The 25,902-nt window shown below is 41.6% G+C and overlaps 1 protein-coding gene and 1 pseudogene across 1 annotated transcript in view; both read left to right on the top strand.

The window, feature by feature from the left end:
• SND1 (staphylococcal nuclease and tudor domain containing 1) overlaps positions 1-25,902 on the top strand; it is a 987,097-nt gene that overhangs the window by 923,461 nt on the left and 37,734 nt on the right. The gene's annotated exons all lie outside the window — the stretch shown is intronic.
• On the top strand, positions 1,455-9,734 carry LOC149462440 (uncharacterized; annotated as a pseudogene).

Here is a 25,902-nt window from a genome sequence, read left to right as displayed (position 1 = left end):
TTTGTGAAAACTGTGGAAATTGTTCTTGTGTCCAGTGAGATATTGATTAAAACCTTACTTTTCAAAATATATATATTATTTTCATGAAATGAAGCAAGGCATTATAAAATATGTAAGTAGTATTTCAATCAATCTGTTCATTCGAATGCTCATCATCATTTTACAGTGCATCACATTTTAGGACACTGTCTTATAAACAGTTTGTTTTTTCAACATTAGATGAACATAATGTCCACAATAAAACTACTTCACTGTATAAAAATCTGAAGCATCAGTGGAGAAAATGACAAACCATTCTAACTCCTTGCTTTAAAAAAAAAAACCTATGACAATAATTAACCAGTTCAGGTGCAATGAATTTTAGTGCAAAAACACACAATAGAATACCCTTTTTGTTAAAAACTAAAAGATCAGGTTGCATCGAGTGAATACCAAACATTCCAGGTTTAAAAATTTTGTGCGTCCGCGATATTGCCAAAAACTACAGTGGCAATTAATCATCATGGGTGACGCTTTAAAAGTCTTTACAGCTCATCATTTTAGAGTTAACTAGGAGCTCTTGTGCTAGAATTATTGTTCTCACTCTGATAGTCACAGCAGTATGTCACACGTGCGGTTCAACCGCGCTTTACATACGCGTGAACACTGTGGGCTTGGCTTTGCATTTGTGGAGATGTGTGGGGCAACAGGGGTTACGGTAATTTTGATTTTCCATATTTCCATTTTTTTTTTTTTCCATTAAACAGAATAATCAAACACCCCTCACCAGTTTCTGTCCAGAATGTAAATGAAACCATTTTGTCTGGAGCACAGTAACACAAACTTTTACTCATGTAGCAAACACTAGTACTTTCTCTGGCTGGCCCTATGTATATGCAAGACATTTAGAGAATGGTATCATATGACCTGAATGCAGAAGGCTGAGTTTGTCTGATGTCCTTCTATATATATATTGAACAACCACAAAACATTGTATGTATTATATATTGCATAAAATCTGTAATTATGCAAGGTAAAGATAAAAAACAAATACAGGTATCCATATGTTTCATAATTGTATTATTTTCCATTCTCTCAACATGTTTCGCCATTCATGGCTTCTTCAGGAAGTTACAGGAAAATATTAACAAAAGGATACCACTACAAAAGATACAAAATTAATAAATTCACACACATGAAACACATTGATTTAAACCTCAAGCATTTTCAATTGATATTACAATTTGGTTTATGCTGTGACAGACAACAAATATAAATCCCCTGGAAAGTCACTCACAGGGAAAGTTTGACCACTGAAATTGATTCCCTTTAAACCAATTTTCTTAATGCATGAATGGACAAAACCCCCAGATATTAAGGTGTATTGATTACCACAGGAGAGGTACAACAACTCACCAGTAAGTCAGTAATCTTTGGTCAGACAAAGGGAGTCAATTGGTCAGACAAAGGGAGACATGGCGCTACAGTGGCAATTGAACGCCAGCAGGACCACCAATTTGTACCTCTCCCATCCTGCTGACATTACTTGCGGGATGCGGGCGGACCCAGACAGAAACAACGTCACTGTGCATGCACACAAGTCCATTGCTGCCAAAGTGGAAAATCCCATCTCCAACACTGGAGTGGGTTCACCAATCGTCAGAGCAAGGAGAACATCCATCAGTCATCATAACAATGGTAACAGGAATAAAGACACTCTAGATGGGAAAAGTGAAATACTATCCTTAGCTCAGTTGATGTTAAAACAAAATCAGGGTGCTTCTTCTTTCATACCCCTCTATATGTAGTTTTTATTCAAGTAGGATGAGGGAGATGGTTGAGGTTTTTTTCTTTTATGTAATCCAAGCTCTACTTTAACAATGACAATTCTTAGAATTAACCATTCTGCAAATTATCTCAAAGTATACAGCGCTATTGTTTCTCCCTTCTAGAATAGCTATATTTCTAAATAGATTGAACTTTCAAATAGCTTTAATGTGTATTGATTATGTTTTATTCTTTATGACCAGTACCATATTGACTTATTTTTACCCACTCAAAACTCAATGCTGCCAACTTATTGCATTTATTTTGTTAAGATAGTGTGTTAGTTTAAAGAATCCCCATCCAGAATTCCTGTTTTTCTCTCATTATCTACATGGATACATGATCTGCTCATGTAGTGTATATTCAATATGCAGACTATGATGAATTTTTTTCTCATTTGGCTAATTAAGTAAAAATCTGCATTAAGGCAAGTGCTATTTGCCTTTTAACATGATTTAAATTCTATTTAAGGGATTGTATCCAAAATATTTAATGTGTGAGCTCTGCAAGTGCTTCTTTTAATGGGTATTATAATAGTTATAAGAGAAGTGCTGGCAGCTGTTTGGCTTTTTTACAAATGACAGTTTTGGTTGGCAGAGAATTGGCCGCATGGTGAAGAGATTCTCTGAGACACACACAGTATGTACAAGAAAGTGGAGCCATTCTATTGTTACAAGGTCATTGAGAGTGCAAAGTTATCCTTGAAGCAAAGGCACCATCTGGAGAATCTGATGTACACATTTTTAGATAGGAGTCTGGATACTTTGTTTACTACTTAGTAGGAATGTGTTTCATCCAGGTGGAGTACAGCAAGAAGAGTTAAGTTTTAGGCCCTTTTCACACAGGCAGACATGCCTGCTCAGCGGGGGATCTGTCCGCTGATCCCTCGCTGAGCACACAGGTGACAAGTCCATGTCTGCTCCGCTAATTCAGAGCGGCCACAGCCTGCTGTCCTCTATGGGCTGCTGGATGTAAACAGACTGCTTGTTCGTTTACATCCAACTGTAATCTAATCCGCTAGATAGACGGGGAAGGGATCCCCATCCACTTGTGTTTATCTGATCAGATGCAGGCGGGTGTAAATGGACACATGTCCAATTGATTCTGCTTGAAAAACAGGCAGACCCAATTGATCCACCTGTGTGAAATGGCCTTTAAAGCGGATCGTCACCCTCTTTGTGAAGTTTCCCCTTCTCGACCCTTCCTTTTTTTATTTACCTTTTTTTCCTGTACAAAATGTCGTGCACAGCGCTCACTGGGACTACTGGGATATGCAAGTCACACAAGTAGGAAGAGGACGGGCCTAGTGGCATGTCGTCATGTTGCCCCGCTGGCTGAACCCAGAAGAGCAGACGGGCCTCTCGATGACTTTGTGAGTAAGATAGTAGCGTGGGACCAAGCAGTGCCTGTTGACAGAAGGATGTCAGGAGGACAATGCTGGATTCGATGGCTGGCTGAGTATCCGTACTGTGCCTACAACACCACCAGCAAAGCAAGGGTATAGGGTAGAAAAAAAACGGAAGAAGGGGGTAGGCTTAAGGTCCTCTTATAAGTTGGCCTTGAGATTTGAAGAACTCTGTGAACTTAATGGAAGAGCTGTTCATATGGTTAACTTAATTAGGCTTGCTTACTAAAGGATTTGAGAACGTTCACACAATAAATTGCATGAAGATTTACCTCCAATATCCAATCATGTGAGAAGCAGATCCCTGTATACCTATGTCCTATGCACATGATTGGGTAATTAAATTGAATACACATGCTATTTTTGTCAGCATTCCTAAGACCTTTAGTAAATCGGCCTCAATGTGTTGGCAGGTTAAAGTGGTATTAAACATGAAAACAAACATGTAATATTATAGCTCATCAATCCTTAGAATGTCGTGGCTACCTCAGTTTTTTTTTTGTTTTTTTTTTTTCCCCCCAGGCTTTTTTCCCTTTATTTTCACCTGTTTATCCAGCTAGTAACACTTCCTGTCTTAAGGCGTCTCAGTGCTGGATGGTGGAGAAATGAAGACACTTTTAGAAAGCAGCATTGCCAGTCTAGAAGGAGGGTAGTGCTAGATGCACTGTCAAACTCTGGCTAACATTTTTTTTAAGTAGTTAACAGCAAGTTCTTTTTCCTATTTTGGGATAAAGGTTTTAAGTAAATTAATAAAAGCTGACTATTATAAGCAGCCGTGTCCATGTTAAATGGTATGTCCCAACAATCTAGCTGCCACATTTTCTGAACAACTTGGTCTGTAAAAGGAAGTTGAAAAATAAGAGACTTACTGGCTAGATCAACAGGTGAAATAAAAGCCTTTAAAAAAAATGGTGTGTCTACCACATCCAAGAATCTGTATAATTTAATTCAATTCGTGTAGTGGATTTACACTACATTGTAGTTTGCCTAATCTTTTATATCCTTTTCAGAGATTTGATTTCCAATGCAAGTTATGCGATGTACAGTTATGAACAAAATAGGCTGTAGGTCAGTATTTCTGATCCACTTTACTCAAGACAGGTCTATTTCCCAGGATGTTAATTTATGGTCTTCTTATTCTGCTATATCTTAGGTTTTAAGATCTAGGGCGTGGAAAAACTTTTATTTTCAGTTATGTTACTTGGTTGTCATAAAGGTGGGTTTTCTTTTCCCTACTGTGCAGATTCTAGTATGATTCTGGTATGACGATATAAAGACAAAGCCAAGATTGTTTTCAGATATTTTTTCTCTCCAAAGCTGTTCATATTTTAGTTTTAATTTAGAGGAAAAAAGGGGGTGGGGGCACATCTCATATTTTTCAAGTACATGCTATTTGGTAAATATAGCTTTAGTTTTTTTTTTTTGTGTGTTTTTTTGTAATAATGATTTGTATAGCTTTTTTCGTGTGATTTAGACATAATGCTTCAGATCATGGAAAAATAATGACTATAAGATCTTAACTTTATTTTTGTAAATAATCAAAAATATTTGGTGCGATCTAATCCTGTTTAAACATTAAATACAGCATCAATATAGATGAACACCCCAATTATATCTAAATATCATTGAAAAAAAATGCTAAATTCTTCACCAAAAATTCTTAAACAGATTATGAAGAAAACATGACTTGAATGGATTACATTTGTCAACGTGATACTTGTACTTGTAATGCAAAAAAGTATTTTGTACGCAATCTGTAATCCATGTACCACAGAGTTTTTGTTTTGGTTTTTTTTATGCTGTGCTAAGCTTGCTTTATTTTCCTTGTTAACAGAATTCTCTTTGGTCAATGCTCATTGCTTTATTCCAGTGTTAAAAAAGATTGAAATTTATACATGGAGCCCTCAGCCAAGGAAAGCCAAGTTTTGTATGCATATGAGAAATATGAATTGAGGAAACCAGGAACCTGTAATTCCTCAACCAAGGAATGTTTGGCTTTTATGCATGCATGACGTATGAGTTGGGGGGGGCAGAAAACTGATTCTGCCATCCAAGGTTCCCCTGTTCTAACACTTTTATTGTATTGTGTTTTCTGAAATGTAGACAGACTTCTGAATTTGGTTGTCAATCATTCACTCTGGTGTCCTAATTTTGGCTTTGAGATAATTTGACAATATGAAGATGATCTTTCGCTATAATCTAAGTAGTTAAAAGCAGAAATATCTGCTTGGACAGTCTTTTTAATCCCCGTCATGCATTACCAAATCTATTATCAGAGATCAGAGTAGGATTTGTGCTCTTTGATGTTATGATGGCTTTTAGATGGGTTTTCCTGAGGTGCTCTTGTAACTTCTGCAGGTGTACAGGCTGGGTGGGAGGATGAGAAGTAGGATATTCACTGTATATGCAGAGAAGCATTAAAGTCAACCATTACTATTCATTTTTGATTCAAAAAATATCTTGGTTTTCAAGTTAATGTGACATTAATGCCACCTTGTAGGTTGAGGTTATCAGAGTGCAATATCATGAAGATATTTGTGGAATATAAAGAAACGTTTAGCTCTTTAATTTAAAGACAATACTGAAGACGGTACATTAGTTAGCCCAGCATTTAACAGTATTTAAACATGATGAATCATACCAGATATGTCTGGTGGAATTTGAGATCAGTGGAAATGCCAGATCTGGGAGTTTTATACAGACAATTATTACAAAACATGTTGGGAATGGAGGGGGTGCAGATGAATGACACAATCTCCCCTGACCATTCACAGAACACGTTGCATTGTGGGACAGTAATGATATGAGGCAGCGGGGGCATAAAGGGGTGACCAAGTAATGCAAGTGCTTGCAGCTGCAATTCTGGGCAGTATCTAGGAACATGAAGGAAGGATTTTACATGAATCAGCAGAGTGAAGAGGGTTTGGAACAACTGTCAGTTTTTATTGCTGAGATTCATTCTCTCTATTTGTCCTGTTTGCTGTTATCAATGAAAGTGAAAATAATAGAAAAAACTATAATTTTGGGATGACAGAACACTGGTAGAGGAAATCTTTCAGTGGGGGCACTAGTTCTGTAATTCCCTCACTTCCTGTTTTGAATATGGGACAGGAAGGGAATCTTCCCAGTGGGAGACTGACGAACAATAAACGGACTATGGTTATAACTATCCCTTGCTCTTCAAAAATGGGGGGGGAAGAAGTTTTGCCTTTTAGTTATATTTTGAGTGGTGCTATATCTCTTCCCCCACCCACCCCCCTTCCACCCATTCAAAAGCACTTAAAATCAAGAAATTTCTTTCCAAAATCTTTTTTTTATTTTGCAGGTCTTGCATTGCAACCATGGCTTTGATGCTAGTCTGTCAAACATTACTGGCGTTGACTAGGCTCAGGAGAAAGGATAAAGATTCCCTCCATACTGGTTCCCTAGTCCAGGGGTCTCCAGACTTTTCAAACAGAAGGCCACTTTGCTCTCTTTCTTTTTAAAAATGTGGGAGGTACAAACTGTTGCCAGTATAAGTAAGAAAATGCTCCTGGGAAAAACCCCCTCCCCAAGGGAAGTGTTTTCGAGCATGTGGCATTTCGAGCATTCGGTGTCAACCAGCACAGCAGTGCCTGCTGTCTCTTTTAATAAGACATTACTATGCTATGAAGCTGTTGCCGCCCTTCTCTTATCATTCAGCATCTAATCCCACCAAGCCAGAGCCTAGAGTCTTTTCTTGTATAGTACACCACTTTGACCTCTGTGATTCAGATCTTGCTTTTCGGTTTTATGTACTATTGTGTTTTAATATTACAGTGTTACTCCTCATTCTAGGTGGTTTTGTGGGCAAGCTATGGTTACTTTATTATCTATCTGACAGATCATTATTTCCCAATTGCTTCTTTACTTTTGATTTCTTTTACCCTGTTAGAGGGTCCCCTAGTGGCTATGGCACGAACTGTCGTATGTTCATAGTTCTGAATCCTAGTTCAGCAAAATTTCCTTTAATTCTCCCTTCATTGTCTGGATGTAGTTCAAGCTGTGCATGACTACTTCCCCGACACAGCTTTTTTTTTTAGGACTAGTCTCTCCCTGTGTTATTGCTGATAGTCCCCACAAAAAGGAACCAGCTTAACATTTCTCAGTGATGCAGACAGGTAATCATTCAAGCCAATGGTCTTTAGAATCTGTCTTTCCACCTTTTACTGTCAAGGTGCACTGTACTAGATCTAAGAATATTTCTTGGACTTCTAAAGATCACAAAACCATTTACTATGTTTTCAAGGCTGCAAACTAGTCTTCTGTTCACATGTTCTCTCTCCCAAGTTTTACTAGATGGCTATTTAGGCCTCATTTGCTGCCATCTCAGTCCTCCAGGCCATTCTTTGAGCTCAGATTCTGTTTTTTCTTTGGTGTGGCCTTTTTTGTGTGCTTTTCTGTAGTCATCTTCCAGGATGGCACACCTGAGAGATGGCTAGTTCCACCTGACATGAAACACAATCAAACGACAGAGTTTAAATTCTCCGTCCTTCCCTCTACTTCTCAGTTTTTTTATTGTGTTTCCTTGGCAGCAAAATGTTTGTTTCTTTTTGGAGACCTAAGGCCTGGGGCTGGAAGGTCCCCCCTGATGGGTTAAGCAGCTAAGCCGTGGAAGGCAGGCTCTGAACCGGGGTCACACACACTCCAGAGGTCCCAGTATGGAGGAGTCTTCCTGGCACAGGGGAGGTGTGCCTGGTGTTCCAGGGATGGGCACACTTCTTCCCTTATTCATGGCAGCAGGGAGGCATGACCAGAAGATGATTAGGCCATGGGGTTTCTATCTCATGGGTGCTGTGGGACCGCTGGCCAAGAATTGCATGGCACACAGCCCTAGGGTGGGCAGAGCGCCCAAGGTGCTAAGGCCAGAGGGCAGCAGGCAGAGAGCCCAGGGTCCATGGGTGCAGGAACGGAAGCAGGAGAAAGACTGTGGACCATGCCTCGTTCTTGGTCAGATTTCTGCTTAGGGTGAGACTTCCGCCTTAAAGATAGTGGCGCTGGTCTGAGTTCCCTTCTGCATGAGGCCAGTGAGGAGCCTCCAGGAATCACCACTGGGAGTGTGGACCCAGGAGCCTAGAGAAGGTGTCGCAGTCCCGAGGAGCCCTGCTGAGGATGGAAGGCGAGGCAGTGGCTGCAGCCAGTAAGAAGACCAGAGGTGGTAAGTCTGGCTCGGCTGGTGGGGGAGAGGAGGGGGGTAGAGTTTTTACCCACTCCCATACAGGTTTACCTAGGGGAAAGAATACCCTTCTAACCGAGGCCCTTTGTTTCTCTCCTTAGAGCTGTGTGGAACCGCCCAGGAGAGCGCTCGCAAGACACTTAAGCCCCCGCTCAAAACGGTGTGGTTATTGCAATGATAGAGTCCCGCAAGACCATGACAGACCCTTTTGTTACAAATGTATCCACAAGTTGTCAGGGAAAGAAATCACTGTGGTTATGAAGGATTTTTTGTCGGTGCAATCAGAGATGTTAGCCACTTTACAATCCTTTTGAGAGCTCTGACATCCAGGGAAGAGTAATATTCCCAGGAGTGGACTTGGAAGGGGAAGCAGTGGGGGGGTTTCGGTCCCTCATTCTCTCAGGTCACAGAAGAGGAAGACATAGAGGAGGCTGAGGTCTCTGACCAAAGCTCCCTGGAAGAGAGGGAAGATTTGGAAGGGCTAGCGAGGAATCTAGACTGGGTAGACACCTTTTTGATGTCGAAGATATGGAGGGGCTCCTAAGAGCCATTTATGCCTCAGAGGGCATCCCAGAACCACCAATACAGGTCTCAGCCCAAGATGAGATGTATCGGGGGTTGATGAGGCTGCAGGCTAGGGTGCTACCTGTGCACCAAACTCTCAAAGATATTGTCTTAAGAGAATAGAAGGATCCCGAGAGAGAGGTTTTAAAATTAAAGACATGGAAAAGACGGTACCCTTTTGGAGAAGAGGAGGAAGATAAATTCTTAAAGACTCTTCTTAAGCTAGACGCTGCGTTATCACAAGTGTATAAAAAATCTTTCCTGTCCTTTTGAGGATTCAGGTAACATCAAGGATCAGATGGACTTTAGGACTGAGACGCTGTTGTGTAGAGCCTGGGATGCCAATGCTGCTACTATGGCCCCATCCTTTGCATCCGCTTGCATCGCTAGGAATACTGATGCTTGAATGCATATAGAGTAATTGAGCACGTCTCTTGGGGTACCAAGAAAAAGGGGGAAGCCCAGAAGAGGTGTTAGAGTCCCTGGAGGTGGTCAGTAAGGCAGTTGCTTACTCAGCAGATGCTGCAGTGAAGATGGTCAGGACATCAGCTAACACTGCAGCGCTTCTCAACTCAGCACAGAAGGCAGTGTGGGTTAAGACCTGGGAGGGTGATCAGACCTCAAGAGCCCGACTCTGCGGTCTGCTCTTTGAGAGTTCCTTACTGTTTGGCTCAGGGCTGGACCAGGTGTTATCGAGGTCTGCCGAAAAGGGAAAAAAAGTTTCCTGTCAAGGCCAAAAAGGATAAGTTGAAGAAGTTTTTTTGAGCCCCCCTTAGTTATAGCCAGCAAAAGTTTAGGAAGGATTCGCCCAAGAAATGGGAAAACAAGGGAAGAAAGAAAGGGAGCTACCTTTTTTTCCAGCCCCAAACCCACCAGTAAGGACCCCAAATGACATAGATCTCAGGGTGGGCAAGAGGTTTTCCAGGTTCCTTCAGCAATGGGGGAAGATTTCCGAGAGCCCGTATATCCTGCAATTGATAAGGAGGGTACCAGTTGGAATTCTCTTCACTCCCTCCTCATACCTTTGTGTTGAATTATCCCCCTCAGAGTCAGGGCAAAGGGTCTCTTGTGAGGGATCAGGGATTTAGCGGATCAGGAGGTAATTGTCGATGTGCCAACGGGCCAGTTTTTCCTGGGATTTTTTTCCAATGTCTTCATGGTCCCAGAGCCTTTGGGGAAATTCCACTTGATCATAAATCTAAGCAGGTTGAACAGTTTCCTGTGGTTCAAAAAGTTCTGTATGGAAAGTATTTACAGTCTACGGAAACATCTGCTCAAGGGAGTTTTTATGGCCACTGGACCTCAGGGACGTCTACTTCCACATTCCTATTGCCCCGGAATACCAAGCCTTCTTACAGTTTGCCATTTTCACGGAAATAGAGCACCAAGTCCTGAGAGACCTGGAAATAGTGATCCTCACCTTGCAATCTTTGGGGTGGATTGTCATTCGGGAGAAGTCCTCATTTCTCCCTACTAAGCCAAGGAGTTCCTGGGGTATGTAGTGGACTCCAGAGTCCAGACGCTCTTTTTACCCCAAGAGAAAACCAAAAAAGTAGTGAGGGCTGTCTCCGGGTTGATAGCGGTTCCAGATTGCTCCCAGAGGCACATCATGAGAGTCCTAGGGCTCATGACAGCCTGTATTCTGGCCCTGGAGTGGGCACAGTTACATTCCAGGGAGCTTCAATACTTCCTTCTATCCTCCTGGAACAAGACAGTGGAGTCGCTGGACAAGAGGGTTTCCCTCCCAAAGAGTGTAAAAACCTTGCTGGGGTGGTAACTCAGGCCCCAGAATCTGGGATAAGGAAGACCATGGGCGCAGTGGGTCCCAGTTTGGGTAACCACAGACGCAAGAGAGTGGGGCTGGGAAGCTCATCTAAAGGGCCGACAAGCCCAGGGCCTGTGGGAGACACACCTAAAGGGGATCTCCTCCAATTGCAGGGAGATGCTGGCAGTTGGTCAGGCCTTGAAGTCTTTCGAAGACAGGATCGGAGGAAAAGAAGTCCAGTTTTTGTTAGACAATAGGTCATTGGTGGCATACCTGAATCATCAGGGCACCAGATCCCAGATGCTCCTGGACCTCTGTGATGGTCAGAGAGCAGGGTCCTTTCGGTGTCGGTGGTCCACATAAAAGGGTTGGCCAACACGAAAGCAAATTTCCTCAGGCAACAGTTAATCTTCCAGGTAGCGTGGGAACTCAATCCCGAGGTCTTTTTTCATATAAGTCAAAGCTGCAGACTGATCTTGCTGGCCCTGTCGTGGCCAAGAAGAGCCTGGTTCACCACCTTGAAGAGGGGGTCCGTGGCTCCCCCAAAGCGTTTCCCAGTCAGGAGGGATCTTCTCTTGCAGAGGCCAGCGCTTCACCCCAACCCAGAGCTTTTTCGGTTAACGGCTTAGCTCTTGAAAGGGAAATCCTTAGATGAAGGGGGTGTTCTGAGTGAGTGATTGACACTCTTCTCCTCAGCAGGAACCCTGTTACTAGAAAAATATGCACCAAGGTGTGGAGAGTGTTTTCTAGTTAGTGTTAGGAGAAGGGGGTTGCTCTTCCTACGATCCCTGTGATCCTAGGCTTTATCCAAGCAGGGGTGGATAAAGATATAGCAGTAAACACCCTAAAGGTGCAAGTGGCAGCCTTATCGGTCTTTTTGGATCAGAGACTCATGTCGGAGCCCCTAGTTAAGTGGTTTCTGGGGGCCAGGGAAAGGGTGACCCCCATTAAGTTACATAATTTTCCAGCTTGGGATCTGACCTTAGTGTTGGAGGCTTTAACCAAGGCACCATTTGAGCCAGTGGCACAGATTTCTGTTAGGACTTTATCTTTTAAGTTAACCTTCCTTTTAGCCATCATAATGGCAAGGAGGATAGGTGACCTTCACAGCCTGTTTATCAAGGCACCCTTCTTGGTGGTATTAAAGGACAGGGTAGTGCTTAGACAGGATCCTCTTTATTTGCCCAAGGTGGCCCCACGGTTTCATAGGACACAGAAGATTGTCCTACAGTCTTTCTGTCAAAACCCTAAGAATGCGAGGGAAAAGAGTTTTCATTTTTTAGATTCAGATGGTGTTTACGGACATACATGGATAGTATAACTGACTTCAGGACGTCGAGTCACCTTCTGATTTTGTTTAGTGGCCCGAGGAAGGGACAGCAAGCAACTAAGCCAACAATAGCTAGATGGATCAGACAAGCCATCCCCTTAGCTTATGAGCAATCAGGGGTTTCAGTTCCTTTACACCTGAGGGCTCAATCTACTAGATCACTGGCGACCACTTGGGCGGAGAGGGCTGGGTAATCGATTGAACAGATCTACCGAGCAGCCACATGTCTCGCCCTAAGGTAAGCCTGAGTTCCTTGCTTTGCGTCTCAGATGTGCTGTCCTGGAAGCTGACTAGAGAAAAGTACCAGTTACACTTACCGGTAACGATGTTTCTGGGAAATCTTCCAGGACAGCAGGCCTACTTCCCACCCGTATCTGGTGTTGACCAATTTGCGGCACAATGCGTTTCGTATATCAGAGTGCGGGAATTCTCTTGCATAACTGAGGAGTGGAGGGAAGGGCGGGGAATTTAAACTCTGTCGTTTGATTTTGTTTCCTGTCAGGTGGAGCTAGTCACCTCTCAGGTGTGCTGTCCTGGAAGATTTCCCAGAAACACAGTTACCGGTAAGTGTAACTGGTACTTTTTTCTGTTGCCCACATGTCACTTGGACTACTTTTGGATGTCCTATTAGTCTCCAAATCTTGTGTATCTCAGTGAATGAGAAAGATAGCAATATTTTTGCACTTACTGTAAAATCCTTTATTGTAGTTCATTGAGGGACACAGACCTCAGTACTGCTTTCCTGCAAATCAGAGGCTTGCTTAGAGTGGGAGGGGTTATACCAGGATAATCGTTTTTTTTTTTTTTGTGTGCCAGTGTTCTTCTGTAGGCAGCAGTATAACCCAATATTATCCGAATTTTGTGACCCTCAATGAACTCAAAAAGATTTTACAGTATGTATACAAATCCAATTTTATTGAAAAATAATATGGAAATAAAGTTGTCTGATATTTCACGTTTACAGAAAATTTTAAAAAAAATTGTGTGGTCCTGCAAGGTCCTATCTTTTAAAAATTAAGTGTAAGGTTTGTTGGTTGATAATAAAATGATTTTTAAGCACATTAACCCAAGCTATCATATCACAGTATATCATAGTATATCGCAACAAATCGAATAACAAAATATATGATAACCTGATTGACTATTGCTGAGCCCATGAATAGAGATGAGTACTCATTTGCCATCAACTATGACAGTCTTTTAGTACATTTGAGACCTATGTTTACATTACTACTTTTTGTGGGTGCAATGATAGCATTAATGTCATGAATACCATAATAATGAAAAAGAGCATCGTGAACTAGATCTTGGAAAGCTAGTGGAAAATTGCTGTTTTCAGCTCCTTTTGCAGTATATAGTCCCCAGCCAGTAAAAGCTCCATTATTGTCCACAGAGGCATCCCAGGTCACAGTAATGCAGATAATGCTCTGTAATGTGCAATATACAAACATTATGAGCAAGGAAAGCCATTTAAATAAACATGACCCTTTAATTTGCCTTCTAGTTCAAGATTAAACATCAGTTTGCCTCTGTTGCTTTCTGCCGTTCTGTTTTAAGTTATTTAAACAAGTCTGCCAACTGTGAGAGTGTTTTGTGTGTCCTCCTTACAGAACCCTGTAGTCCTTCACAAAAATATTTGTCAGTTTATGTTCCAGTCGTTTATGCACAGATACTATAATCCTCATTTGAATTTATATAAATGAAAATATATATTACAGCTATGTTATGTAAATACATGTATTGAACACCGTTTAAATACGCAGTTTGGCAGTTTATCAGTTAAAGTGCCCTTAACGACTTCAAAATTGGGCCAAATCTGACATCTCTCAAATACATGTTAAAATATGCTAGAAAACTACTTAGAACCCCCAAACATTACGTGTGTGTGTGTGTGTGTGTGTGTGTGTGTGTGTGTGTGTGTGTGTGTGTGTGTGTGTGTGTGTGTGAAGACTTGTCAGGGTGCCCATGCTGACCCGTGTGCACAGCCAAAAGCACCTATAATAGGCACATGAACATCAGAACTGAAGCAATGAAAGAACGTAGCATGATCTGATGAATCACATTTTCTTTTAAATGTTAATGGACGTTTGCCTGTGTGTTGCTTCCCTGGGGAAGAGATGCTCCAGGATGGCTTATGGGAAGTAGGCTAGCTAGCTGAGGCAGTGTGATGCTTTGGGCAATGCTTTGCTGGGAAACCTTAGGTCCTGCTATTCATGTGGATGTTACTTTGGCACGTACACCTACCTAAACAGTTTTGCTAACCAGGTACACCCCTTTCATGGAAATAGTATTCCCTAATGGTAATTGCCTCTTTCAGGAGAATAATGCACCCTGCCACACTGCAAAATGGTTCAATAATGGTTTGAAGAACACAATGATGAGTTTGAGGTGTTGCCTTGTTCTCCAAATTCTCTAGATCTCAATCCAATCAAGCATTTGTGGGATGTACTGGAAAAACAGGTCTGATCCATGGAGGTCTCATTTTGCAACTTACAGGATTTAAGGGATCTGTTACTGACAGCTTGGTGCCATATACCACAGCATACCTTCAAGGGTCCAGTGAAGTCTATGCCCTGATGGGTCAGGGCTTTTTTGGCGGCAAACGGGAATTTACTAAATATTAGTTAGGTGGTCATAAAGTTATGGCTGATCAGTGTTTGTGTTTCCTGTACTTGAAGAGATACATTTTTAATACCAATATTTAGAGCATTTATTTTGTGCCCAGTATGCTTTGTATGAAAATGTTGACAAGTCACAGTACAGTAAGTAAGCCAACTTACGAACGAGTTCCATTCCAGAAGAATGTTCATAAATTGGATTCGTTCGTAAGTCTGACAAAGTCTTATACACCTATGACACAAATGTACCATGTAAAGCATAAAAAACCCAAACACACATAAAAATACTGTAAACTATTTTTACTTTGATGAAGGATCATCAGCAATAGGAGATGGAGGGCAGGATGAAATTTGGTCCACACCTGATGTTGTTGGAGCTTAAGGATCATCAGCAATGGGAGATGGAGGGCAAGATGGAATTTGGCCCACGCCTGATGTTGACAGAGCTGAAGGATCATGAGCAATAGGAGATGGAGGGCAAGATGGAATTTGGCCCGTACCTGATGTTGGAGCGGAAGTATCATCAATAATAGGAGATGGAGGGCAAGACGGAATTTCACTCACACCTGATGTTGATGACACAGGTTTTTTGATGGATTCAATTCTGTCTACCCTCTGGAAAAAATGATACAGTGATGTCTGAGTAGTAGCTCTTTTTCCTCATCATAGATGACTCTGTAGCACTGGATGGCATTCTGAATGGCTGCTGCAACCTTTGTGTATCGTTCTATGTTTAGGTCCTATGCCTTATAAACTAACGGTGCCTCTTTAAGTAAAGAAAATACCCTTGCCATTTCCTGTGTTTTGAATCTCTTTGGTTCTTCAGTTACATCTTCCTCTTGGTTCTCTTCGTCTTTTCGCTGAGCCTCTAATTCCATCAAGTCCTCATTAGTAAGCTCCTCATGTTGCACATCAAGGAGTTCTATGAAGTCGTCCTCTTGTAGATCTAGCTCCAGCTTCGTGCTAAGGGTCACTAAGTTGTTGAAGACCTCTTTTGACTCCTTACCCATCTTCTCAAGTCCATGAACTTCATGAACAAACTGCAGGCAAAGGTTCTTCCAAACCCCATTCATGGTGACAGCTGAAACCTCACACCAAGCAAAGTTGATGTTTTTTATGGCCTTGTAGATGTTCTAGTCCTTTCAAAATTGTCGCAAGGTTGTTCCTGTTTCATCAATAGCCTTCACTGCCTGACGTAAATAATACTTCTTGAAAGTGCAATAACTCCTTGGTCCATAGATTGGATGAGCGGCATAGAATTCGGTGGCAGATGCACTACTTTGACGTTGGCATAAAAGTCATCCATGAATTGGGGGTGACCTGGTGCATTGTCAAGCAGCAAAAGAATGTTGAATGGGATATCCTTCTCCAGAACAATATTTCTCTATCTCTGGGATAAAGTGATGTAAACGCCAGTCCTGGAAAATGTCCTGTGTAACCCAGGCTTTGGCGTTACTCTTCCACACAACAGGTAGAGATCCCTTGGCTATGTTTTTGAGGGCTCTTAGATTCTCTGAATGGTAAACGAAGACAGTCTTTAGTTTGAAATCACCGAAAGCGTTGCCACCAAACAACAAATTAAGTCTGTTCTTTGCTGCTTTAAAGCCTGGCATCACCTTTTCCTCTTTTCTGATATAACTTTGTTCTGGCATCCTCTTCCAGTACAGTCCTGTCTCATCGACGTTAAAAACCCGAAGGAGTAAATGAGCACCTTCATCAATAATTTCTCTAAGTGTTGCTGGAAATTCTTGGGCAGCTATGGTATCTGCACTCGCAGCCTCACCACTTACTTTTACATTGTGAATGTTGGCTCTAGCCTTGAATTTGTTAACCCATTCATGTTTGGCAGTAAAAGATGCACCCTGTTCACCCCGTTTTTTCTTCAAGTCTTCAAACAGGCTTTTAGCTTTTTCTTGAATAAGCATTAAGCTGAGAGGGACTCGACACTGATGCTGATCCTGCAGCCACACACTAAGAAATTTCTCCATCTCCTCTATCACTTTACCAGGCTTTTTGTATATTATTGACTTCATAGGCACAGCAAACTTCACATGTTCCATCACCTTGGCCTTGTTCTTTAGAATTGTGCCAATGGTTGAATGATTCATGTTATAAGAACGAGCGATGTCTACCATTTTTCGCCTCAGTCCAATTTCTCAATTATTTTCACTTTTGTTTCCCTGGTTATTGCTCTGCTCTTCCTAGCAGTCCCCTCCTGGGCTCTGCACAGTAAACTATTGCACTGTACAGTAAGCACACAGCAGCACAACTGTGACAATGTGCAGCTGTGACAATGTCCAGCAGACACGTGAGCTACTTCCGCAATATGTTCTCATCTACGAATGTTCGTAATGTGAAGTCTGTTTGTATCTGGGAAAGTTCACAACTTGAATATTTGAATATAAAAGTAATTCGGGGACTTACTGTACCTTAAGAACCAAGATCTCTTTGTGAATTGGGAATGGACAGGACCCTCTGGCTTTGCAGGTTCTTTGCAATGTTATCTAATCTGTGTATAGTAGTATAATGCACAAATATATGTCTGTACTGATAATGTTAAAGCGAAGTTCCACTCACTCTGTAACAAAATAAGTCAGCAGCTACAAAAACTGTAGCTGCTGACTTTTAAAAAAACAGCCACTCACCTGTCCCACGATCCCGCGTTGCCCCTGCCGCAGCCCGTTTCACTGGCCATTCTGTATTCCAAGCATCGGCATCTTCAATGTGGTCACCTTGCGGCTTCACATTCGGGTGCCCACTGCGCATACGCAAGTAGCGCTGTGCTTCCTGAATGGCCCAGTCGTATTCTGGGACCTGTCACGTGTCCCACAAGACTTCGGGGAAGATGGGTAGGAGGACAACTTTTGCTTCTGATCACCTAGGCAATTGCAGTGGAAGTGGGAGCTGGTACCTGTCAAATTCAGGTACCCGTACCCCCCGCACGCTTCCCAAAGGTGCCAATCCTTAATGGGGAGCGGGGGACCAATCTTTAAAGCAGAACTTCCCCTTTTGGGTGGAACTCCGCTTTAACACTGTTCTAATTCCTAGTACACACAATCAGAAAATTGAAAAAAATGCAGCTTTCGAAGTGATCATACAATAATCTGATCATTAGTACGCAGCTTTTGTTCTAAATGATTTGAAGGGACTAGTATGAACATTTTTCTCGTACGATAGCAGATCGTACAATTTTTGTTTACTCAGTACATCAGTTTCATCTGTAAATACAATACAAATACATTACACCGCTTCCAATTTTTCTTTCTGTCCAAGAATTTTCGTAAAGTTAGTTACCTCCTCACTTTCGATATGAGACTAGCATGCAAAAAAAAAAAAAACGGATGATAGTTTGTTCAGTATTTTTATCATGTGTACAGGTCTTTGTCCAATATTCTTCTGTGTACAGGTCTTTAGCCAACACAAATGAATACCTTTTTTTGTATTGGAAACAAAGTATACACATTTTTCAATCAAGGAATTAAAAACAATCATTGTCCCTAGCTAGTTTGAAATAGCATGTGCTTTTTTTTCCCTTGTGAATGCAATTCTTTCTTGTGATTGTCACCTTGAAAGGGCAGGGGCTTTTAAGAGATGCCGTATTGAGCAAGTGGAAAGCGTTTAAAAAAGGTGAAATTCTATTATTTTGTAGTTAACAAATAGCTGTTCTGATGACCTAGCTCCTTGTCTGTATTGCCAGATAATGCTGTCTTAGAAATGTACATTTGGTGGCTCAGGTATTAGCTGAGCAGTGATTTGCCTTTGAGTTATTTGGCTGCAGAGGGTTAATACTCTTCCCAATAGTGTTCAGTTTAATGTGAGGTAACTCAAAGGGAGCTCCTCTTTCCTCTTGGCATTGCTTTGGTCAGCATTTGTAAATGTCTTTGTCTCCCCTCCATGGATCTTCCCTCCCTCCTTTCCAGTCCATCCCTGCTGGGTGCTGCTAAGTCTGCAGGTTCAGCCTCATTTGTTAGCCCAGCGCCCGTACAAGTTACACTTCCCTGGGGGAATGGAAATGCATACTTTGAACCAACCTTACACTTCAGTTTATTCCACTGGCAGTTTATCCTTGTCATAGCACCCTTTGTTGACCAGTAAATATAGTGTTTATGCTGGGCTATGTGCAACTGAACAGACCCCAGCAGCTGTACAAAATGATTGTTCAATGCTGGGACCACGTGTTCTCCTTGTGTAGTGGTATCTCAAATGTTTTGGTGTCAGAACTGGTTTCCTATAGATATTGATAACAGAAAAGCAAAGCCTGAAGCAAACATAAAATAAAAGCGTGGAGCACTGTACAGTAATCTAGTGATTTAGATTCGGTTACAATGGTAACCTTGTTAACCTGTTCGAGACCAATGGTAACATAGTTAATCTCTTCATAACCATCTTATTATGGTTGTAAAATCCTATCCAAGTAAAGCCAGCCATAGACTGTTCGAATCTCAGCTGGTTCAGCGGGGATCGGCTGAGATTCGAACCATGTATGGGCAGGCTGAATGTACCCAAGTTGATCAGGCAACCATATTGTTGCTAACGGCTATTATAATATTAGTATGCCGCGTTCTCCCGGTAGGGACGCCCCCCCCCGCTGGGAGAACACAGTGGCTCCACGGGAGGAATTCCCTCATCAAGACTGACTGTTGATGAGGGAAGCAAGCCGGCTTTACAGTGCAGGAAAAGAGCAAAGTATATTTAATCAGCACTCAAGGCAAACGTCTATATACACATTTGAAATGTGATGGTATAATTTTATCTGCCAGACAGAACTGCATGCATCCAAACTACATCGCTGCTACTGCAGCACTAGAGGTGGACCAAACACACATTCTAGCTTGCTGTTTGACCAAGAAGCAGATGACCAATAAGTTACATCCCCTGCTAACTTTGCTCTAGCTCTGTCTAGCCTTTTGTCAGAACATTAACTGTCAGCACACATGCATTGCAGCAGAGCTTGGCTGGCCATTAGAGTTCTCCCAGTATGGCTGATGCTATACAGGTGACTGATATCGATACAAAATGAGGTTGCAGTTTGGACCAGGATACTAGCAAAAGACTCTCTTGTTCTTACAACACTGCATTATTTTGAAAAAAAAAAAGAAAGCATATAGCAATGTATTCTGCACAATTGTCAAATGGCGATGTGTGTTTTTTTATTAATCGCTCTAGGAGGAATTATTTCACCTGAAGGATATTTGTCCAAATAAATTCAAAGATTTTCTTTTCTCTAATAAAAATATATTCAGAGGATATTTAAAGTATATAATTGTATTTAATTTGTGTTCAGTATGCAGGATGCCTTCCAATACAAGTGCCAATATAAAGCCATATAAATTACACATTTTGCCTTGTCTGGGTAGCTGTAATAAATTGAAAACAAATTAAAATGGAGGCAATAGACAAGCAGTATATTTGTGGTTTCATTCATGTAACCCTTGATCATTCCAGAAGCAGTCCTTTCAGATGAAGCTTTTTTTATGCAGGTTTCGTAGTTGAGTTCTGTGTTAAGAATATCATGAAGTGAAATGTAGGGCTTTATTAGATTTCTCATTTTCAAACACAGCTAGTCAGGTTGGTAAAATGGAAACGACATATTTAATCAGTCTTCCATTAAAATCTGTTTTAAAGGCTTTTAGCTACATCCTGTTAAGAGTTTGTTGTGTATGTGTGCAGCGCAAGGGTCTAGATTCTGCTGGGTCAGCAGCATGTGAGCTTGCTGAGAGTTCTTTTTAAAATCCATGTTCCCATGGCAACCCTCATCGTGTCTAATGAAGGGTGAGACCAGTGAGGTGAGAAGCAGGAAGGTGCAGAGACTTTCTCGCTGACCAAGCATTATAGAGACAGAAGAAATGACTACACAGGCAATCCTTTCTAAGATCTCTGAAGCATTTGGGGCTTGTGTTTATTTTGGATTTTGGCATTTTCAAACCATAAACCATGGTATTCCAAGGATTGCAATATTTTAAAGCAGCTAGCAGTCTTAACCACACATCAAACCAAAGTAATTTCACGGGCTGAATTTTCTCCAGTAGGGTTTTTATCTTCCGTTTCTGAAAATGTAAACACAAGTCACTGCAACATAGCGGCACTGGGATCAAGATCAAAGAGGTTGCATCTCTGTCCAGGACCCTGCGTCTAGAATGCCTGTAGGTGTGGCAGATTAAAAGTGGTATTAAACCCAAAAAATTATAATATTGCAGCTTGCCAATCCTTAAATGTGGTGACAGCAACAAATGTTCTGTCTTATGGTGTCTCCACTGTGGATGGAGGAGTAATGGAGGCACCTTCAGACAGCAGCACTGTCAACTTGGGGAAGGGGGTAGAGATGGACTTTACCAAAAAATAAAAGCCAAATGTCTCCTATCAGTACAAGTAGTTCTAGCAACTGTTCCTTTTTTCCTTCAAATTCTCTGTGCTCTTTGCAGTGCATATCCTGACTCAAGATAAAAATCTTTAGACCTTGGGCTTGTGCTCTTCTTTTCCATTGCGCAGCTGTCACCTCTACATTGACTATGGAGGCATACAAGCTCTGGTGCTGGGTTACTTGATGGGCCTGTTACATCTACATGTGTTGTGCATTGCAACATTTTTGGCAGCACATTACAGCACACTAAAGTTGGCTAGAGCACATTTTATGTTCTTGGAGTATGAAAAATACATATAGAAAGCTGTGAGAAATATTGAGGCTGCCATTGCTGACCACCTTCTAAAACCTTTAGTTGCCCAGATGTCTCTGGTGTCAGTATTTTTTGAGCCATTGACTGGAACCAAGTATGCACCAACTGAACTCACAGAGAAGTGGGAATTCCTGAATTGTAATACTGTTAAAAAAAAACAAATTCTTGAAGCAATTGGGTGAGTAGCCAATTCTCAGAATGGGTTCCTATATATAACAATATAGGTGCTGACTTCTGAAAATTCTAGTCTGTTCTATGTCTAGACTCAGGACATTAGGAAACATTATTTGCAAACACTGAAGAAAAAAAACAAATTACATGGTTTCCAACTTTTTAAGTAGGTTTGTATGTTGGAGTTCTATGTCAAGCTTATTAAATTTTGTATGTTAATTACTGCATTATCATTATTCTTCTTGTTCAGAGAGAAATTAATCTTCTATTCATACTTTCTGATTCTAGTAGTCAAAAGTTTTTCTTTTTTCTCCTTCTGCTGCTGCGCTTACATTCCTTCATTGTCTAGGCCATTTGTTGTAGCCAGAGTTGCCTCATAAGGTGAAGAAACATAATAGTGTCTTTCAGGGTTATTGTATGGTCGCCTGTGGAGACCACGGTTTTTTTAGACTTGCTCTAGTTATGTTACTTTGAGGCCCATCTCTGTTCATGTTCTGTTTAATTTCCAGCAGCTTTATAAAATCTTCAGTTAAGAAATGAACAGTGGTAAGTGACTGCAGCCTTGCTCTGAATGGGTCCACGTTATAAACAGAAAATCTGCTTTATCACATTTGTCAGTAGTAGGCAGGGGAGCTTTGGCACAAGGATGAAATGTATCTAGGGCTTAACATTGTCATGTCTGTCCCAGCTGAATCCACAGGTGTGTGCACTGTTGCATCCTGTTGTAGAATGCACACTGGGTTACACCATTGTTCTGTAGCCAATGCTGCTTTGCACCTGCTCAGAATATGCTTCAGTCACTCTCTTTTATCACTTAATTAAATCCTCATAATAATACACAAGTGTCCCTGCTGCAAGCTCTCTCTCTGATAGCCCATTCTTGCTGCCAGTTTAAAACCTGAGGGATCCACAATGTTATCTGTGGTTGCAGAAGCACACAGCGTTTTTACATCACAGGTAATGTGCCTTTCTCATGTGGTTGCCTGTTTCTCCAACCATTTTTGAGCAGTTGGCTTCGCTCAATTTAATGGCTAAGCTACATAGGCGATTTTAATCTTGTGCTACTGAGCAATTTAACTCCTTGTTGACAATTGCCGAATGCTGCTTGTTTTTACTGTTCTGCAAATGAGCCAATATTAGGCATAGTGGTTAAATTGTTTAGCAGTGTGACATGAGAATAAGGTCAGTATTGTAGTTCTCTTAAAGAGGAATACAGGAAGCCAAGTTTATATAACTTGTATAAAAACAATTGTAATATAACATTTCCTGTATGCAAAGCACATTACTCTTCTTGAGGTCTACATAGACCTAAAAAGCAAACAAATCAAAACACGCCACATGTCTGTACAGCTTTCCTTCTTGACTTTAGCTCAATACAAGCCAGTCCAAAGCTGGTCATAGATTAGGGTTGCCACCTTATCCCTTAACCCCTGATTCACATATATGTGTCCGTGCAGGCCGCATTTTGCGCGGGCATGAGAAACCATTTGAATGGACTTCCGTGCCCCGTGACACACAGGGAAGAAGTCCTTGCAATTCTTCTGAAAATGCAGCCCACACGGGAAACGCGATTTCCAGTGCGGGTGGCGTGCCATTAGAACTAATGGCACTCGCCAGCGGGTCCGCATTCCTCTCGGGTGGTGTGGCTGCACGGATTTTCAGGTGGATCAGCAGCGGCACCACCCGCCCAGATGTGAACCAAGCCTTAAAACTGGCCAAATATTAATTGCACAGGTTCTGAGGCTAATTTAATGCAGATAAAGCACTAGGTAAGTTTAATTACTACCTTAATCAGCTACAGAATCTGTGTAATTAGTATATGTTCGGTTTTTACTATAGGTTCACACCTAAGCATTTTCTGCAGCGTTTTGCAAAAACGCAGTACAGTCCATTTACCATGATTTTCTTTGGGACATGTTCACATCTGTGTGTTTTCACCTGGTGTTTTTTTTTAGAAAAGGGTTAGGGATTTTTTTGAACGCTAAAAGTTGCATTTTTGGTTCTGTAGACTTCAATGGAAACTCTGCAAAAAAGCATGTATTAACGTTTTTAATGCATTTTTGCCATGTTTTTGATGCGTTTTGCATTTTAAATCTGCCTAGCAACAAAAATTAAAAGATTGAAAAAAAACCCTGCAAAAATGCAACGCAAAACGCAATGCAGAAACAGCTCAAATGCAACCTGCATAGGTGTGAACCTAGCCTAAAGGATAAGTTCACTTTTTGAACAAAAATAATAAATGCACATTTTTTTGCAGGTAAAAAAATGTGCATTTATTATTTTCCTCCAAAGGACCCTGGAAAGCGTTGCACCAGTGATCAGTAGATCGCTGATGCCATGCAGGTCTCCTGCGGACCTGTCAGAATATCTGATAGCCTATAGGATGTATGAGCAAGCAGATATTCTGACAGGAAGCTTCAATGAAGTACTACGGTGCTTCACAGAGCCATGGTAGTTCATTGAAAACTACAAACCCACAGCCACTAAGGCACATGCAGTTCATTCATGAAAGTCTGTGAATGAATGACGTGACCCATTTTTAGGGTGGAACATGTTACATGTTCCCATAACCGCAGCAGCGCCTGCCACCCCCCCTCCCTCTGACAGATAGTATGGGGAGAAGTCTCCCTGTACTATCTGTCAGATTTGGCCGTGCGGGACGCCGCCCACTTGGACACGTCACTCATTCAGAGTTCTGTAAATGAGTGCCTACAAGTCCCTGCAGCCTACAAGTTCCAACTCAGCCTCTCAATGATCCACTGAGAGCCAGAGCCACTCCCTCCCCCTCCACAGCCCAGCACTCCAGTGAGCACTGGGGGGGGGGGGGGTGACTGACAGTCACCAGTGCTCACAGCAGCTGTGAGAACTCAGCAAGCATGTGATTGCGGAGTTCTCATACTTAGAGCCAGCAGGGGCCAGATGCAGCATTGGACTGATACTGCATCCACCTAGGTAAGTGTGACTTAAAACAAAAAAAGGAAACCCCATACTTCTTTTTTAGGTAAGATTACCACTAACGGGAAAAAAAAACTACAACCTTTCTTGCCATCATAGTTTTTTTTTTTTTCTTGAAAGTGCTGCTTGCCTGCCCATCATACTAAACCTTTGTCTTCAAAAAATGTTACCACTAACTAGGCTTAAGTATGTGATAAGGGCCTCCACCTTATCTTACTTTACTGTTCTGCATTTTTGTTTCTGGTCCGTTACCTTGTGTATTGCCTCATGGTCTGAGAAAATAAGCATCTTTGAGTACATTTTCTGGTTTACTGTAGGATCATTAAAATGTTCAATGAACCAGCAAGAAATGGAACCTTTTAAGTAAATCTATGCAGTTTTATGGGGGGGGAGCAGAAAAACCTCGTCCCAGCTTTTCAGACTGGTATGTGTGTGGGGGCTGCTTTGCTGCCTCCATACCTGGACAGCTTTGCAGCCACTGAGGGACCAGTAAATAAAGTTGATACAAGAAATTCTACAGCATACATCTTTCTGATCTAATATTGTATCACGAGTTATGACTTGGAACCCTATAAAATGTAGCGGTGTACTACACTGAAATTAGAAAGGTTTGCAGCTCAGTTTCTTAGATTGTACAGAGCCTGTGCTCCCTTTTGCCTAGTATGCAAGAAAGCACAGAGTTTCACAAAAACAATGTTGCTGAGATTAGCCACTGGGTGGGGTTGGCTGTTGTCATAATGTGCAAATCTGCAGTGTACTTACACATTATGGCACATTTACCTCTTGGTGTGCCCTGCCAAAGCAATGATGGGTCCAGGCTTGTAGTCGCCAGTCTTCCTGTATCTGGATATAATGCTGTCAAAACATGTGATTGCCTTAGTCTTGGTGGTTCTGCTGTAATCCCTACAAAGGAGTTAATAGGAGCAGGCATTCATTTTCTGTGTAAAGAACCTGAGCTCAGTCTGTGATGCTGACAGTGCTCACATTAAGCCGCACACCCACAGACTGTATGATAAACACAGCAGCTTGTGTCATGGAGAGCAGTCAATATCCAGCTTTAATTAGCCACTGGTGGTGAAATGCTTGACAGGTGGAAGGCAATGAAGAATGCCTAGTTTCAGGGTAATACAAGGACAGTTAACACAGGACACAATGAAGTAAAACAACACTTTGAATAACTGTTGTGTTAGATGCCAGGCAGAAAAGACATAATGTCAAAGGTGAAAGCTGAAACTCTTCAACAATGACCTAGTACCTTTTTATTTTAGTATTGAAGGCTTCCTTTGGAAGTTTTAAGTGTTCATTGGCTTGTTCTTCAGATCCCAGTCTACCGCTATGTAAAAAGTAATTTTTTTCCTTTTCCAAAGAAAGAATTTGCTCCTGCATACCCTAAGAGTTCTTAATAATCCTTTTTCTTCCT

The sequence above is a fragment of the Staurois parvus genome, unplaced genomic scaffold (assembly GCF_062004578.1).
Source record: "Staurois parvus isolate SC_StPar_1 unplaced genomic scaffold, SC_StPar_1.0 ptg000175l, whole genome shotgun sequence".
Classification (NCBI taxonomy): domain Eukaryota; kingdom Metazoa; phylum Chordata; class Amphibia; order Anura; family Ranidae; genus Staurois; species Staurois parvus.
The sequence above is the reverse complement of the archived record's forward strand: the minus strand, read 5'-3'. Positions and strand labels throughout refer to the sequence as shown.